This window comes from Brachyhypopomus gauderio, chromosome 4 (genome assembly GCF_052324685.1).
Source record: "Brachyhypopomus gauderio isolate BG-103 chromosome 4, BGAUD_0.2, whole genome shotgun sequence".
Taxonomy (NCBI): Eukaryota; Metazoa; Chordata; class Actinopteri; order Gymnotiformes; family Hypopomidae; genus Brachyhypopomus; species Brachyhypopomus gauderio.
In genome coordinates, this window is record NC_135214.1 from 12,577,318 (window position 1) to 12,596,747 (window position 19,430).

Here is a 19,430-nt window from a genome sequence, read left to right on the forward strand (position 1 = left end):
ATTCCGTTGCACTCTGCACTTTCTACCCGGAGTCATTAAAAACTAGCAGTGATGAAGTTTGCAGCACGATGTACACAACCATATCCATCCTTGTGTTCGGTAATTCTGTAATCATCTTTGCAGTAATGGTTTCCACGTTTGATTTTGGTTCATGGTATCTGATCTTGGGATCCATTAGTGAGTAACATGGCCACCTGTGAAATGATGGTTTCATTGTAACCTCAACACAAATGAGAATTCCTGGTTATGAGTGTCACCTGTTTCACATGAGTTATTTTTATGATTAAATAAATGCACATTTGACACTGTTATGTTGGAGGATTGTGTGTGTGTGTGTGTGTGTGTGTGTGTGTGTGTGTGTGTCCGGTTTTGCAGTCCACATATTTTTATTATTTCTTGCATTGTTAATGTTTTTCTGATTATGATAAATTGTCATACATTTGTCCTATTACGAAGCTAATAATGTTTATTTATTTTGGATGGTTTTCTTTCCTTTAGCTGACCTACTGAGGAATATCCACGTGGTGTTCAGAATATTACACTAAATATGGTGTTTAATCAGGATCAGTGACGTAATGGTGTCGAGTTCTGCTGAGTGTTTTATCCCTTGCTGAGTGAGTACTTTTGGGTAAGGGAGTCCTTTAAACATGACTTATATTTTTCTCCTCTGTAGGGGACTCTCTGCTCTGGGAAAGCTGAAGGGGCTTTTAAATGATTGAGAAAACATCTGAGAATTTTGGACGGTTTTTACAGACACAGCACTGGTAAGACACCCATTGCTTTTCCTGTTCAGCATTATCTGAATGGATTACACAATGGAATTAAAAACATATGCACACCCCTTGTATACACTTTATTGTGAATTAATTCAATTCAATTTCAATGTTTATTTCAAATATGGAAAACTAAAAACAAAACAAATGATAAAACAGATAACAAAACAATATATATATATTAGTGCTATTGTACTAATTTATCTACATTTATCACCCATAATTATGAATTGATAATTACATAATTACATTTTTGCTGATAAAAAAATTATTCACAAAATAATTGCTTTGGTAGCAATTACATCTGCACAACTTGGGTGTGTCTCTACGGGTTTTGTACATCTGGATTTGGGCAGTTTAAACTATTCTTTTTGACAGATAATCTCAAACTGGACTGGATTGTAAGTGTTTGAACCACTATCTTGAGGACTCTCCTCAGATGTCCAATGTGGTTTCATTCTGGGTGTTGGCTGGGCCACACAAGGACATTCGGACAATTGCCCTGAAGGCACTCCAGTGTTGTTTCATTTGGGTACTTTGGGCCCTTGTTGTGCTGAAATTTTAGCTTTTGCCCCAGGTTTCTTCAAGAGTTTTCCTGCATGATGATTAGCCATCTCTTACTTTTAACCCCCGTAGCATCATATGCTGCAGCATGGTTCACTACAGGGATGATATTGGCCAACGTGCTGGTCCCTGTTCTCACCAGACATTCTGCTTGCTGTTCCACCCACCGTACTCAGCTTTTGTAAACTCAAACCAGAGAATCTTTTCCCACATGTTTCTACAATTCTGGCATTCAGCCTCCAAGTGGGCTGTCATGTCTTAACGGGCTTCCACCTTGCTGCTCTGATGTGATCTTGTGCTGTAGAAATGGCTGTCTGTTTTGATTCTTCCATTTCTGCACCGTACTCTCACTCTTTTTAGAGTGATCATTGGGTTCCTTCTTGCATCATGTGACCAAGACCCTTCTTACGGGAATGCCTAATTTTGCCAGATGGCCCACTATAGAAAGGTTCAGGTTTGGCCAAGCATTTCAAAATTATAGTGGCAGCTGTGTTCCTGGGGGCACTCAACACCCTTCATATTGTTTTATATTTTTAACCTGATCTATGACTTGCCACAATTTGATTGCAGAGACCCAGAGACATCTTGAACATCTGGATTGGTTTTTGTCTTGACAATGGAGTGTAAATTGTGGGTCTCTATAGCTGTAGGTGTTTACTTTTCCAAACTATGTGGGGATTAAAATCTCAGTTGGACTCCACTGAGTTTTAGACATGGCTCAAAGATGAGTAAAGCAAACAGAACGCACTATTTGGAATACCACAGTACTACTGATTGCAGTAATGATGTATTGAGCTGTACAGTGGAGATGCAATAGAAGTTGTGCTAGTTTTGTAAAACACATTCAGGCCATCAGAATGAATGGGTTGTCGTTTGCAGTGACGAGGCTCAGTCACAAGGGTTTTTTTTTTTTTTTTTTTTTTTTTTGCAGTGCCAGTTTTTTACCCTGGGAGCAACTTAAGGAAAAATAATTGATCGTCTGATAATTTGTAAAATTAGTAAACGTGATCGTGATTGAATTACCACATAGGTAGGTACTACAAATAGGGAACTGCATAGGGAACATAGGGAACTACAAATATCGGGGAACTGACACACAGGAACCTTCAGACATGAATGAAGGGACAGCAACGTCCAAATACCTTCATAGGGTAGGACAGGCACTCGAGCCAAGTGAATGGGACCAGTAAGATCAAAGCCGTCATATACCTAGCAGGTGCAGTAAGCTGGTCGAGAAAGCTGGACTTTGCCGACATCAAGACCAGAAGATTCCTCGTGATGCATGGGGCACTCCACCCAAGCTCAGTGGAGCTACATGAACTGGATGGAGGTGATCCCAGAAATGACATCAGTCTGGACCAGTGAAAACACTGCACCACACCTTCAAACTCACAGGCTTTGGACTGAAGGTCTGAGTGTGATGGAAAAAGATATGACCAATCACTGGAAGGGTGACAGGAAATTTTTTTATTTACACATATACACACACACACACACACACACACACACACACACACACACACACACACACACATAATAGATAGATATTGAAAGATATTAGACACAAGGCGTATTTTTATCAAAAAATTGAGTGTCCGAATTAAATATTAATAGGGGTGTATTCAACTAAGGATTTTCATAGTCGAATCTGATTCGTCAGCTTTTCCCTTTAGTCTATTTAGTCGACTAATAGTCTAATCGGGTTTATTTATTAATTTTTTATTTAGAGCATCTTAAACTGGATCCCGTTCTCATTCAGGACTTTTTTCCTCTTCAAAGTAAAAACCTAAAACACTCAGATAAATGAATAAATATGGTAGGTTGGCTTTATTCAGCTTTTATTTATTTACTTACTTATTTTTTATGAAACGTTAGAGAACATTAACCGTCAGTGCGCATTGCGCATATCGAACTGTCAGACAGGCACTGTGCAAAATGTCAAAAATATTTTAAATAAAATATGCCTGCCTGAAAATATTAAAAAAATTGACACACAACAGCAAAAAAATATAAGGAAAGGTTCAAATAACGGTGTTTAAAAGCAAACAACAAAAAATGTTTATAGGTTTACTTGCCGAGACGCACCGCGACAAGACGAGCTGACACGACCGAAACGACTGAACTGGTTTTTTTTCGCCTTACGCGTTTTAAATGGTATGCCATGTTGGTTGTTGTCGTGCGAAATGAAAGACGTTGATGACATAACTTGCACTTTACTCATCTTTATCTTCTTCAAAATACTTTTGAAGTTTTTTAGTAGCCATTATAATCTCGGTAGATGCTGCGTATTCTGCGTGTTCAGCTCCGTTGGGATTGTGCAACTGCAGGGTGTGATTTATTAATGTGTAGTAAGGAAGATGCCTATTGTTAATGCGCAAACACCATTTTAAAATATTTATTAACAGAAATTAGGATGATTTTATTTGACAAAAAGCTATATATAACGAAAACAAAGACATTTCATGTAACAACTAATGCTTAGCTGCATCCTTGGGCACCTCCACGCAGTTAGAATGGTACATTCGACTATGACGTTCATAGTCGACTAGAGGGTATAGTCGAATATAGTCGAATCAGCGACTATTGCAGGTCACCCCTAAATATTAACATGTATTTTTTGGTGTCCAGTGTTTGAGAGATGAGATGAAGCCATAACACTCTTCTGCTGTGATCGATTAGGGGTCCGAGGTGATTGGATAGTGGCCACTTCCTTTCACTGTGGCCCGACACAACCTCACTGTTCTTACCTTTCACTGTGGCCCGACACAACCTCACTGTTCTTACCTTTCGCTGTGGCCTGACACAACCTCACTGTTCTTACCTTTCGCTGTGGCCCAACACAACCTCACTGTTCTTGTCTTTCACTGTGGCCTGATACAACCTCACTGTTCTTGCTTGAAATGTGTTATGCTTTTGTTTTGGCACATTCACAGCAGCACACAGCAGAATGCAATATAATTGTAGGTGTATTGCATTTTAAGGTGATTTGCATTCAGGTCTGACATTAATGAATTAAACTCTGAATTAAACACTGCCATTTTATTTTGCAAGAACAAGAAGAATTTAAGTCTGTGCAGTGAAGCTTCTGATGTTGGTTTTCTGCATGTCACCGTGTTCATTGAAATTATTGCATTTCAGTGAGGCAGTTAAGTTTGAAATGAGAAAGCTAGTTATAATAATAATAGTAAAATAATCTTTTTGTATAACACCTTTCATACATACATGCAACTCAAAGTGCTTTACAGAATAAATGAAACATAAAAAGAAACATAAAATAAAATGACAATTATTAAAAATGATAAATAAAAACAACAATAAATAATGTAATAAAATAATATGGAAAAACTGTTAAAATAATTAGAACAGACAAACAGCATGTAGTTAATTAAATGATGTGATGATAAAATAATTAACCATCAAAGTTTCTTAACTAAATGCCGCTCTTAACAGGAGGGTTTTGAGACTCTTCTTGAAGCTGTACAGGGATGAAAGAGAGTTCCAGAGCTTTGGGCCATAGTGGCTAAAAGCAGCCTCTCCAATCATTAATCAGGTTTTAGGAATCACCAGTAGATTACTGTTTAAAGACCTGAGATACCTGACTGGAACATATCTAACCATCATTTCACTAAGGCAAGGAGAAGCAAGGCCATGAAGAATTCTCCCAGTTCCATAGACATCTAATAATTGTTAGAGCATCATTAGATAATGGGCTCAGAACCTGCTTTAAAAAGCATGTTGCTAAAGGATTTTGGTAATGAAATTGCCTCAAATAGTGTTACCATGTCAACTTCTTGGAAATAAGACCTATTACAGTTAGGCTGAGTAACTGATATTAAGGCTGATAGTCCATTACTGCTTGTTGCCATGTTCTGCCTTATATTAGTAACAAATGCTTGGTTATTGTGCTCTTTTCTTTGAGTGTTCTAATAGATAATGACATATTGAAAAATATACCAAATTTCAATATTAACTTCTATGTGTTTTAGAAATGATCAAATCTAGAGTGTGACCGTGCCTATGAGTTGGAGATCAAGAGTTAATCATCCTCATGAATTCAGAAGTGATTGGATTTGTGGATATTAAAATGTGAATATAAAAATCCCCAGTAATTAAAACATCAAAATCAATTAAAAATAGAAAGCATTTCTGCGAAATCTTCAAGAAAGTCTGTATGTACAACCCCTGGCAAAAAGTATGGAATCACCAGTCTGGGATGAGCACTTATTCAGATATTTTATTCTGTAGACCAAACTCAGATCAAAAACATGATGCAATAATAGTCATTCCAAAGTGCAACTTGTTGGCTTTCAGAAACACTAAAAGAAAAGAAAAAATACATTGTGGAAACAAAGTAAATGTTACTTTTATTGAGCAAGCACAGGGAAAAATATGGAATCACTCAAATTGGAGGTAGAAAATAAGGACACACCCAGTCAATTTCCTTTTCCTAAATGGACACCTGCCTCAGATTAGATCTGCTCGTTAGTCTGCAGTTAAAAACACCTGCAGTCATGACACCTTGGAGGGCTGCTGGACGAAGTGGAGTGGCAAGAACCACGGCTCCAACAAGAGAAACTTCTCTAGAAACAAAAGAGAGGATTGTGAAACTTCATGAAGAAGGTAACTTCACGCATGGTTGCTAAAGATGTGGGCTGTTCACAGTCAGCCCGAGATATGGACCAAATACAAACATCATGGAATGGTTGTTAAAGCCAAGCGTACTGGTAGACCAAGAAAGACCTTAAAGCGTCAAGACAAAGAACTTAAGGCCATTTGTCTTGAAAACCGAAAAAGTAAAACCGATGAAGCATAAATGGAAGGGAGCTGGAGCCAATATATGTGACCGAACCATAAAAAATCACCTAAAGGAAATGGGATTTCAATACAGGAAAGCTAAAAGAAAACCATCATTGACACCTGAACAGAAAAGAACAAGACTGCAATGGGATGAGGAGAAGCAATCATGGACTGTGGATGACTGGATCAAAGTTATCTTCAGTGATGAGTCAAGAATCTGCATTGGACAAGGTGATGATGCTGGAACTTTTATTTGAAGAAAACAACCAAATTTCCACAGTCCTTGATGATATGCATGTCAGGCAAAGGCACTGGGTTAATTCTTCTATCAATGCACAAGTTTACATTGACACTTTGGTCAGTTTTCTCATCCCTTCAATTGAACAGATGTTTGGAGACGATGAAATTATTTTCCAAGATGACAATGCATCGTGCCATAGGGCAAAAACAGTGAAGGCATTCCTTGGAGAAAGACACATTCAGTTGATGTCATGGCCTGCAAATAGTCCAGATCTCAACCCAATTGAAAACCTGTGGTGGAAATTGAACAAAAAGGTCCACAAGAAGGCTCTGACCTGCAAAGCTGATCTGGTAACTGCTATCAAAGAGAGTTGGCATCAAATTGATGAAGAATACTGTTTGTCACTCATCACGTCCATGCCTCAGAGACTGCAAGCTGTTATAAAAGCCAAAGGTTGGTGCCATTAAATACTAGTGATGTATTTTGAATGTTATTTTGTTTATCTGTTTTTCATGATTCCATATTTTTTCCTCAGAATTGAGTGATTCTTGCCACAATGTTTTTTTTTTGTTATTTTAGTGTTTCTGAAAGCTAATAAGTTGCACTTTGGAATGACCTTAAATTATTGCATCATGTTTTTGATCAGAGTTTGTTCTACACAATAAAATGTCTGAATCAGTGCTCATCCCAGACTGGTGATTCCACACTTTTTGCCAGGGGATGTAGTCTGAGAGGATGATGGATAACAATCAGTAGAACTGGATAATTACTGTTCAATTGTTTTTCCAGATATTAAAACATAGAGTGCTCCCCTAAAGAAATCTGAAAGCTGAATGTTTTCTGGTACAAACATGCCACACCACCACTTCTCTCATTTACTCTAGAGACATTCAAAAATTAAGATTAGGACAGGAAGCTTCATTTAGAGTTATTGTTTCATTGCTATAAAGCCAAGTCTCCGCTAGGAAAAGAAAGTCAAGGCAATAATCTTGAATTAACTTACCCATCATTAAGACTTATTTGTAGTTTGCTTTCATTACATTTCAATATGGATTGTATTCAATTCAATTCACATTTCACATTTTCCCACTGTCGTGATTGCATTTAAAGTTTAAACCTCTCCAGTTTCTTTACCTGTTGTCTGGTCATCAGTGGTGGATGAAGTACACCAATTATGTACTTGAGTAAAAGTACAGTTACCTTGCATTGAATTTTACTCAAGTAAAAGTAAAAGTATTCAGCTCAATTTTTTACTTGAGTAGAAGTACAAAAGTATCTGCCTTCAAAAATACTTAAGTATTAAAAGTAAAAACCTTTTTTTTAGCGTCAAAACCCCTAGGCCTACTCGATCAACGGGTGAACAGGAAACAGTTCCTTACATTTGTCTAGCAAACACAAAATACTCAAAACTAGCCTATATTATCCTCACAACATTCATTTCCAAACTTTATCCATATTAATAATTCACACTAGAAAGGTAGACAATTTGACAAACCGTTTAATATGAAAACATAATTCACCACCAAACAGAACAATAATTTAGAACCGGCCACTTCAGTCCTAGCTTGGGGGACTTTTTCTGAGGTTCTACATAGTCCACCACATGGCGGGACAGGGAAGCTAGAAGCTAGATCTCACACCTAGAACTAGAACTGTGTGCAGCCCAAGTTCTAGTTCTAGTTCTAGGCGAGTTCATAAATGATGACAGCGATGTGTTCTTCGGAATGTAGAGGAGACACTTGAAGGAATATGAATCATTTTTCTTTTCGAGGAATTCAAACAATTTGGCTAAATAAGAAGGTCAGGGGTGTTGGGGAAAGCCATCTGTTGCAGCCATGTCAGATCATCTGTTATAGTCTGTTATCCTCGGTTATAGTCTGCGACACGGTACACTTTGACCTTTCGGTATTTTATTAAGCATTGATTTAAAAATGAAAAAGGAACGAGATGTTTCTGTAAATGTAATAAAGTGAAAAATAAAAAGTTTCGCTTTGAAATGTAGTGAAGTAAAAGTATAAAGTCTTACCAAATAAAAGTACTTGAGTAAAGTACAGATACATGGAAATGTTACTTAAGTACAGTAACGAATTACATTTACTTTGTTACTGTCCACCACTGCTGGTCATATTCCTCTTTTGCATGCATTGCCAAATACTTGGCCTTTAAACATGTGTTCCCACCCCATACAGTAATAACGATATGAACTGAAGGTGAAGAGAGTAGCTGGTAGTGACCGTTCCTGTGTTTCACTTGATAAAATTCGGTTTTTTGCTGATATGCAAATGTTGAAGTCTCTGGTTTCCTTCATCCATGATGAACTGTGTGCCAGAATGTGCTGGTTGAGAAGAAAGTGGATCTGCAGTCTGTAGTCATGAGTGGTGCTGCTTTCACTCTTCTTCACAGTCTCTGATTTTTCCAGACATCTTGTTGGACAGTGAATTTGTAGCATGTCACTATTACTCTCTTTTAACTTGTTTAATCTGTATTGTATTTTGCTTGTATTTTATCTGCTAATCTGCTGTACAGCACTTTGGTCCGCTGCGGTTTTAAATGTGCTTTATAAATAAATTGAATTGAATTGAATTGAATTGAATTGAATTACAGAAATCTCAGTATTAATATGAAAAACAGCTTGGTGTTAGTGTAAGAAAATGAATAATTCTGAATGTCATTTTGCTGGATTTTTAAAAGGTGAACAGTCCAGCACATGTCAGTAAAGTTGAATGCTTTCATAGCATGTTATTGGCAGGTCATCTTTGAGGGTCAAAGCACATTTATATTTTGTGTGTGCTGCATTTTGTCAATTGTGATTGATCAAAATTTGTCCTCCACTTTTAACCCATCTATGCAGTTAGAACACACACACACACACACTAGTGATTACTAGGGGGCTGTGAATCACACGTGCCCAGAGCTGTGGGCAGCCCTTGCCCGGCACCCGGGGAGCAGTTGGGGTTAGGTACCTTGCTCAAGGGCACCTCAGCCAAGACCCTCCGGTCACAAGACCAGTTCCCAACCACCAGGTCATAACATTTTCTTGTATTTATATAAAAAAGTAATATTATAAATAATATACATTACCGTTCAAAAGTTTGGGGTCACTTAGAAATGTTCTTATTCTTGAAAGAAAAACAGTTTTTTTTTTCAATTTAGCTAACATTAAATGCATCAAAAATACACTCTATACATTATTAATGTGGTAAATGACTATTCTAGCTGTAAACATCTGGTTTTTAATGCAATATCTACATAGATGTATGGAGACCCATTTCCAACAACCATCACTCCAGTGTTCTAATGGTACATTGTGTTTGCTAACTCTGTAAGGAGGCTATTGGATATTTAGAAAACCCTTGTGCAAGTAGGTTAGCACAGCTGAAAACAGTTTTGCTGATTAGAGAAGCTATAAAACTGACCTTCCTTTGAGCTAGTTGAGAATCTGGAGCATTACAATTGTTGGTTCGATTAAACTCACAAAATGGCCAGAAAAAAACTACTTTCAATTGAAACTCGACAGTCTATTCTTGTTCTGAGAAATAAAGTCTATTACATGCGAGACATTGCCAAGAAACTGAAGATTTCCTACAATGGTGTGTACTACTCCCTTCGGAGGAGAGCACAGACAGGCTCTAAACAGAGTAGAAGGAGAAGTGGAAGGCCCCACTGCACAACTGAGCAAGAAGACAAGTACATTAGAGCCTCAGGTTTGAGAAATCGACGCCTCACATGTCCTCAACTGGCAGCTTCATTAAATAGTACCCGCAAAACGCCAGTGTCAACGTCTACAGTGAAGATTCCGGGATGCTGGCCTTCAGGGCAGAGTGGCAAAGAAAAAGCCATATCTGGCTAAAAAAAGAAAAAGATTAATATGGGCAAAAGAACACAGACATTGGACAGAGGAAGTGTTATAGACAGATGAATCAAAGTTTGAGGTGTTTGGATCACACAGGCGAACATTTGTGAGACACAGAACAACTGAAAAGATGCTGGAAGAGTGCCTGACACCATCTGTCAAACATGGTGGTGGTAATGTGATGGTCTGGGGTTGCTTTGGTGCTGGTAAAGTGGGAGATTTGAACAAGGTAAAAGGGATTTTGAATAAGGAAGGCTATCACTCCATTTTGCAGCAACAGGACAATGACCCAAAGCACACCTACAAATTATGCACAAACTATTTAGAGAAGAAGCAGGCAGCTGGTGTTTTATTGGTAATGGAGTGGCCAGCGCAGTCACCAGATCTCAACCCCATTGAGCTGTTGTGGGAGTAGCTTGACCATATGGTACGAAAAAAGTGCCCATTAACCCAATCAAACTTGTGGGAGCGGCTTCTGGAAGCATGGGGTGAAATTTCTCCAGATTACCTAAGCAAATTAACAGCTAGAATGCCAAAGGTCTGCAATGCTGTAATTACTGCTAAGGGAGCATTCTTTGACGAAAGCAAAGTTTAAAGTAGAAAATTATTTTAAATAAAAAAAAAAACATTATTTCTACCTTGTCAATGTCTGGACTATATTTCTATTCATTTTGCAACTCATTTGATAAATAAAAGTATGAGATTTCAGGGAAAACACAAAATTGTCTAGGTGACCCCAAACTTTTAAATGGTACTGTATGTAAAATGAGAGCACTTGCAATTTTATTTGAGGGCTGAGTAAACCAAGAGTCATTGGAGGTTTGAGTGTCCCTGTGGTTCGTTTGAGGATTGAGTTTGCCTGGGGTTCGTTTGAGGATTGAGTTTGCCTGGGGTTCGTTTGAGTTTGAGTTTGCCTGGGGTTCGTTTGAGGATTGAGTTTGCCTGGGGTTCGTTTGAGGTTTGAGTGTGCCTGGGGTTCATTGGAGGATTGGGTGTGCCTGGGGTTCGTTTGCGGGTTGAGTGTGCCTGGGGTTCGTTTGCAGGTTGTGTGCCTGGGGTTCGTTTGCGGGTTGAGTGTGCCTGGGGTTTGTTTGCGGGTTGAGTGTGCCTGGGGTTTGTTTGCGGGTTGAGTGTGCCTGGGGTTCATTGGAGAGATGAGTGTGCCTGGAGTTCGTATGAGGGTTGAGTGTGCCTGGGGTTCATATGAGGGTTGAGTGTGCCTGGGGTTCGTATGAGGATGGGTGTGCCTGGGGTTCGTATGAGGGTTGAGTGTGCCTGGGGTTCGTATGAGGGTTGAGTGTGCCTGGGGTTCGTATGAGGGTTGAGTGTGCCTGGGGTTCGTAGGAGGGTTGAGTGTGCCTGGGGTTCGTAGGAGGGTTGAGTGTGCCTGGGGTTCGTAGGAGAGTTGAGTGTGCCTGGGGTTCGTAGGAGAGTTGAGTGTGCCTGGGGTTCGTAGGAGAGTTGAGTGTGCCTGGGGTTCGTAGGAGAGTTGAGTGTGCCTGGGGTTCGTAGGAGAGTTGAGTGTGCCTGGGGTTCGTAGGAGAGTTGAGTGTGCCTGGGGTTCGTAGGAGGGTTGAGTGTGCCTGGGGTTCGTATGAGGGTTGAGTGTGCCTGGGGTTCGTTGGAGGGTTGAGTGTGCCTGGGGTTCGTTGGAGGGTTGAGTGTGCCTGGGGTTCGTTGGAGGGTTGAGTGTGCCTGGGGTTCGTTGGAGGGTTGAGTGTGCCTGGGGTTCGTTGGAGGGTTGAGTGTGCCTGGGGTTCATTGGAGGGTTGAGTGTGCCTGGGGTTCATTGGAGAGTTGAGTGTGCCTGGGGTTCATTTGAGGGTTGAGTGTGCCTGGGGTTCGTATTGTTTCATTGCTGCAATGTTTCATTGTTTGCATTGGGTGCAGCTGTCATCTTTTTGTGTCCCCTTCCAGTATGACGAATGTCTCTGAAACCTGAAATCAGCTGAGACTCAGCAGAGGGAGGGAGTTGGTCTTCCCACACAAGAAAGACAAAAAACGTTGCTCTGACTCAATGAGCCCGACTGTGTGTTCACATATTTATTGAAGTATTTATTTATTTATCTACTGTACACATGTGTAAGGTTTGTCACTGTGGTGAATTGCCTTTTGGGAAATACTGGGTGCCCACTGATGTGCAGTGTTCAGTTTTCCAGTCTGTGTTGTCAAAGTCTGTTTTCCATTTTTTTTCCCAGAGTCAGTTTTTATTTATGCATGAAGGTTTAAAAGTAGCAGAGAGTACATGCTGCTTTTACTGGAATTGAACAGAGCCAGGTAGGAGCTGCTGAAACAGACAGACCTTCACGGGCAGCTGTCGGTCTGCCAACAGACACCTTAGATGGATACATTCATGCTGTGTACGTATTGTACATTTGCACTTCCTAAGGGCAGCTAAGAATCTGCTGATTGTACAAATTCCAAACAGCAACATATTGCTAATGATGTGCAAAGACATAGAGAGAGACATGGGGGGTGCACAATGAAAGGGAGAGGGGGAGATGGACAGAAACAAGTTATATAGTTTAATCACCATGTATTAAGACCACTACAGAAGCAGACCCAGTAGGCCAGAGTTAAACAGATCACCAGCGTCTAATAATGGGACGTGCTGTGCTTACACAAAGGCCGGTGTTCTCTCACTTCCGTCGTGACGTCCTGCTCTCTATCGACAGCTACTGGTTCAGCCTGGGGATTCGAATCATGTTCAACACCTTGAACGTCTCTACACAGGGTGCTTAACTATAATCTGAAAACCTTTGCCATTGCTTTACATTCATGTCACCTCCCTCTGGCCCTGCGAGAGCTGTAGACCTTGGCTGGCCGCTCTCTGGCCTGAGATCTGACTGCTGTGCAGGGCATGAATCCTCACCTCTCTGGCACTTCCTGTGTGCCTCTGAACATTTAGAACACCCCCCCCCCCCCCAATCTGGTCACATATACTGAAGTGTTGAAAAAGAAAATGATAACTCTGGAGATAATGATGACTAAAGTATTATGGGAAGGTAGTGGGGTTATTTCACTGACCTGAGCACATACGCTTTTTTGCTTTAAGTAGAATGTTGGTTGTGACAAAAATAGTGTGGTTAATAATACAGCAATTAAATGCATCGGAGTTAAATGCTTAATTTAAAAGAAAATGCAAGTTATACCATCATAATCACAATTTATAAGTGTTATATTAAGCTATAATTTTGTTTTAATCTTTTATTCTTATAGTATTTATGTTGTGTTGGTTTGGGTTGTTTTCCAATCATTTCTAGACCTTGATCAAGGGTCCAGTGTAAAATGCAGCACCCATCAACTGCAAAAATCAGTTACTGATGTTTGAAAGTTTTAACCTTTTCTTAAAACTTTAAATGTACCTGAAACTTTTATTTTTCAGTGGCAGAAACTCAAACACCTTAAATCTGCTCCTTATCATGCATGCTAGCCTACTGCATACACAATATTAATATACTGTATTAAATATTCAAAATCACAGGAGGCATATTACAATTTTCTCTGATTATATGGGGTGAATGTATTTTTTATGTGTTCTTTGCGTGACTTTTTTTTTTTTTTTACTGTTTCTTGGATCAGGGAGATGGCTGAAGGCTTAAAGGTCAAAATGTGTGCAGAAGGTAGCATGCTTTCTGTGAAATCTCATCCTGCACTTTATCTGATGAAAATTGCCTCATCAGTGAACCTTTTGAAGAGCACATATTAAGGTTGCCCGACACTACTGGTTTAAAAGGATATAAAAGGTGGTTTTGTTCTGTTCTGTTCTGCTTAAATGCATACCATTAAGGCGAATAAAGACAGTCAGATTATTTTGTTCTCTCATTTAGTTTTGAAGTACTTTATGGCTCTGGCTTTTAACTCATTCTCTCACTCGCAATTAGCACCCTGATGATTCTTCAGAAGGTGGAGCTATTACTGAAATGTCTTTAGTGTATAAATGAAATGAACCTGAACTGGACCCGCCTAACAGTTTGTCATGAACACGTACAGAACTACAGACCAACCACATGGAGATCAGGTAGAAGATGGTACATTAACACAACACACACACACACACACACACACACACACACACACAGCATGCTTTTCATGCTACTGCCATGCAGTATAACAGCAACTGCTTACTGAAGAAAATGTTAACGCACAAAAACCCCAAAAATATGTCGGTGTGTGTAGTGCTTCTCATCAGTGATGCATAGTGCCTTTGTTTGTCCCCAAATGGCTGTTATGAACATCACTTTGCTGGTGCACAGTGCAGTGTTGTGCAGTTTCCTGCTTGACTGAGTTCTGTGTCTGTGCCAGAGTCTCTTCTGCACCTCGATGTTGGTGGCCATGAAGGTGCTGATGCTCTGGTGATATCAATGTCATCACAAACCTATGTACATCCCATTTATCAAGCCTCCTGTTCTTAGAAACAAGAATGATTGGTCATCAATGCACGATAATCTATTAGCAGTTGGCTTCAGATTTCTAATTCAGTTGCGTATACCCCTGCCCCCCCCCCCCCCCCCCCCCCCCCCTCCTAATTTTGGAACCTGACTCAAGGTCTTTCTGTTTATTCTTTCACCAGCCTCAGGCCCTGCCAAGATTTTACGCATTTTCAATAAGCAATCAATCATCTTTGTCTCCATTTAACACTGGATTTCTTTTTGACCTTTCTCACTTATTGCTTATATGTGCTTTTTTTTCTTAGGCAGTTACACTGCTTGGCATGTCTTCGGTCAGCATGTAGGTTGTTAGACTAAATAACCCACGTGTCTGTTCAGTTAAGAGTCCTGCACATTTGGTATAAATAATGCAGATCCTAGCTGAGTGTGTTGAATGTGTTTTGTGGACAGCAGCACCATAAGATTCACCATAAGGTATACAGTCTGACCGAGATCGGCACGACTGTTTCTGTGACTGCTCAGATACACAATAGGAATGATTTCATAATTTGTATGTTTGTGTGTTTATTTGGTTAATTGTTTTTCAGCAGGTGTCAGTTACTGTCCTCTGCTACTGCTCAGCACGTCTCGGAGGGAACGCTCTTGCTTCATTTTGGCATTTTCAAACATATCGACTGGGTGGCCATCACAACATCGGTGGCTTTGTCTCTGAGAGGAGTCGTGCTCCCCCCCTGCTGAAGCAGCCTCCGGAGAAGCTGTGTGTCACTGAAAAAGAAAAAAAACAACCCAGAGTGGCAGGTCAGACATTTGCGTAGAAGCAGAGCGTGCAGTGCAGGAGCAGTGGTTCTGCGTCTGACAAACGACCAGCCTTCAGTCTTCAGCCTCTCTTCAAGGTCCCCATCACACTGGCTCTGATTGGCTGCGGGGTCCTTCATCTCTGTCTGGATGGCTCCTTTGGTCTTCATTCCTGTCTCGTTATCCTTCGTCTCTGGGCTTCCCTTTGGCAAACAGTTCCATCTCTGTTAGCTTCTTTAATTCCCGCACGCTGGAGTGTATCTGTGGGCGCAACATGGCCCTCTTTATGGGATTTGGGGCGTGGGTGTGCAAGGGTGTGTGCACACATGCCAAAGACATTTTAAATGCGTACTCCGTAAACGCATATGCTGGGTCTGAGTTTTGAGTTGGGGGTTTAGGGAGTTTCTGGCATGACCTATTTCCAGGGAAAGTCCTGTAGATGTCCACACAGGCCGGGCTGTGGTCGGGAGGCTAGGGTTCTGCACATGTTTAAGAGCTCTAAGAGCTACAGGGCAGAGTGTATGTTGTGGTGCAGGCCTGATGCTTTATTACTTTTCTAATTTAGAAATAATGAGAACTACAGTTTTTACTCCTTTCTGTTCACTCCTTTTTTTTTTTTTTTTTTGAACACTACTTTGTCCGTGTTCAGAAATGTGCTTGTAGGACACGGTATTGGACTGAAGGATGTCAGATGTGGGAATCAGGCCTGTTTTTCATCCTCATGCCAAACTTGACACCGTGTTTCCTGCTCCGCATGCACTGGTACGCCAGCAGCTGAGTTCTCCACGTTAAGACGTTCATGTGAGTTTTCGGACGGGCCAAACTCTGTTGATTTAGGTGGAGAACTTTCCAGGCAGGAAACTAAATCTGAGAGGCTGTTTCCATGGTTTTTCTTCACATTCTTCCATGTGCCTGTTTTTAGTGAGCCAATTTGAACTTGTTGTTCTGGGTGAAATGGGTGTGAAATCCTTCGCCAGGGTGTTTGTGTACACACGTGCGGTGGTGTTTGGTTAGGGTGTGTGTTTGCTGCTACATGAAGCAGTTTATCTTTGTGTGATTATGGAACAGAAATATGTAAGATGCTGTGGAATTTTTTTTTTTCTTTTTTAGACAGAATAGTGGCCGTGATTGTGATTGCTTTGAATTCCTCATCCCTCCTTTGTTGTGTTTTTCTTTGCAGTCTTCTCCTCACCCCGCCCCTCCGTCTTCCCACTCTTGGGTTCCTCTCTCTGCAAAACCCCCACCTCCTCCACCACCACCACCACCATGCTGAACAATATCACTCACTGTGGACGCTCTGATCAAAGTGATAGACTCTGGCATTTCCAGTTGTCAGGCGGAGGTGGACTCCTCTTAATCTCCTCATTATTTAAAAAAAAAAACGTTGTCCGTTTAACCTTTTGTCTGTTTTTAATTGGATTGCTTCACTCATTGTACCAGCAGGAAATGTCAGAGCTTGACCTATTGGGTTCCTCTGCTGTTCATTGGAAGTCATTGCCATTAGCAGACTGCGTGTCTCAAGACCCCTCCTGCTTTTAGAGTGAAGTAGTGGTGTTTGTTCATAAACTCTGATTCTGCCTAGGCTACAAAAAAAAACCTTTGAGGTTAAGAATTTGGCTGCAAACAGCTTTATATCAATTGCATCAATTGCACTTGCTCGAATTGATAAATAATGTTGTGTTGAACTTCCTTTAATCAGCGTCATGAGAGAAGTGAGAGGAAGGCTGTCTATTGTACTTTGAGCATATCACACATTCAGATTCCACTGGTCTGCCTTCTCTCATGAATATGTAATTAGAATGTTTTTGGAGGACTCTATCCTCCAATCAGCCGCCAGGATGTCCACTTACCTGCGCATAGCTCCAGTGGTGTAAGCTATGGTCGTCTCACTCGGGCATGCCTACCAGCCTCATGATGAGCCGTGTCTCTGCAGAGCGGCTTGGAGCCTCCTCGGAGCGCTGTTGGGTATTTCTCAGCTAAAATCGTAATAGGCGATTCTTTGCTAATTCTGACCAGGTGTGTGGAATGTTACGGTCGTGTTTTGTGGTACAGCAGAGTTTTGTGGTACAGCACTTTGAGAAATGGAAAACTACTTGGCAGAGCTTTAAACTCCCCCCTCCCCCCTCACTCTGGTCCCCTGTCACTCTTTTCTTTCCTACATTTCCACAGCTGTTCACACAAAACTGAGGGGGTGAGATGACAGAGAGCAAAACAACACATCTTAGCAAAGAGCCTTAAAGAAACACAGCAACCAGAACGCACTGAACCCACCGTCACCACACAGCCAAGACCAACACAACTCCGCCCAGACCACTTGGGCTGTGTGTGGACAGAGGGTGGAGCTGGGACTTGGTCTGTAAATGCAGGTCTGGAAATGGGGGGCTGTTTGTTGCTCACTCTGCGTTGATTAGCAACATGTTTTAATGTGTGGAGAAAGGAACAGGTTACAGCATGGTTCACTGCCTGAATCCACTGATCAACCATTCTGTGTTTAAGTAAATCAAAACTCTTAATTCCCCCTTCACTGGAAAGTGTGTTTTATTCCAAGTTTCTGAGGAATCCACTCCCCCACCACACACACACCACCACCACCACCACCACCATCACCTTTTTCTCTGTGACCGCATTCTTCATCTCCCGTTGAGTTCCACCAGAATCGTGAGAGTTCAGAAGTGCTCAGTAAAATAAGAGCGCAGCACTGCAGTGAGCCTGTGGATCAGTGGGCTGACACTCATCTGTCACTGCGTTTATCGCTGTGTGAAGATTCATAGGTCATAGTTGCGTTTCCCAGCCAAATCACACAGCTTTATCAGCAACAATAAAAGATGCAAATATTTAGTGCTATGTTGGTATATGGAGAGTTTCTCCAGAGCAATGTTGGTATATGGAGAGTTTCTTCAGAGCAATGTTGGTATATGGAGAGTTTCTCCAGAGCAATGTTGGTATATGGAGAGTTTCTTCAGAGCAGTGTTGGTATATGGAGAGTTTCTCCTGAGCAGTGTTGGTATATGGAGAGTTTCTCCAGAGCAATGTTGGTATATGGAGAGTTTCTCCAGAGCAGTGTTGGTATATGGAGAGTTTCTCCAGAGCAGTGTTGGTATATGGAGAGTTTCTCCAGAGCAATGTTGGTATATGGAGAGTTTCTTCAGAGCAATGTTGGTATATGGAGAGTTTCTCCAGAGCAATGTTGGTATATGGAGAGTTTCTCCAGAGCAGTGTTGGTATATGGAGAGTTTCTCCAGAGCAGTGTTGGTATATGGAGAGTTTCTTCAGAGCAGTGTTGGTATATGGAGAGTTTCTCCAGAGCAGTGTTGGTATATGGAGAGTTCCTCTGGCTCTGTACTGGTAAAAGTTTTATCTTGCTATATTTCCCCCCTTCTACACTTCATTCTGAGTTTCCTTAAACTAACATCAGAGAAGTAAACCCCAAAGACCATTAAAGCCTTTAACCCATCTGTGTGCTCTGTGTGTCTCATGTTCATAAACCCATCTCCCCTTCTAACAGCACTGCTGTACTCATCCCCATCTGGACAACAGCTGTAAACTGTTAGGCCCTGTTGGAACTTCCTCCCCACTATCCCCACCTCTCTCTCTCTCTCTCTCTCTCTTCCCCTCTCTCTCTCTGTCTGTCTGAGTGCATAACTCTCCTCAACCCCTCTCACTCTCTCCCTCTCTCGTTTATGTGGGCTCCTGAGAAAGCACTTTTCTGATTTGGCTCAGCTCGACTGAAGGTACGTCCTGGTGTTTTGGACTCATCTCCTGTGTTTGTTGGGTAAGAGAGCTGGACTTTTTGTGTTTTTGTGAACTACGTGAGAGCTAAGACAGCAGGATGATGACTAATGCTGATGTGAATTCACCACTGCTCCATGTGAGGAATGTAGGGGGCTGCACTCAAGCAGATCACTCTGATGTTTACTACAGACAGTCCAGAGAACGGCTGTGTGCGCGAGTGTCGCCGTATATATGTTTTCTGTGTGAGTGTCGGTGTGTTTACTGCGTGTGCGAGTGTCTGTGTA

At 41.1% G+C, this 19,430-nt stretch overlaps 1 protein-coding gene across 14 annotated transcripts in view; it reads left to right on the plus strand.

The window, feature by feature from the left end:
• The window catches only part of gulp1a (GULP PTB domain containing engulfment adaptor 1a), a 350,639-nt gene that overhangs the window by 308,875 nt on the left and 22,334 nt on the right, over positions 1-19,430 (plus strand). For 9 of the 14 annotated variants that reach the window (XM_077002305.1, XM_077002306.1, XM_077002303.1 and 6 more), the window contains one exon: positions 674-764. The exons of 2 other annotated variants lie outside the window; for them this stretch is intronic. The gene's annotated coding sequence lies outside the window, so the exon portion shown is untranslated. Of the gene's footprint in view, positions 1-673; positions 765-19,028; positions 19,187-19,430 lie in introns of those variants that run through there. 3 more of the 14 variants (XM_077002295.1, XM_077002296.1, XM_077002304.1) reach the window with 3 other exon arrangements.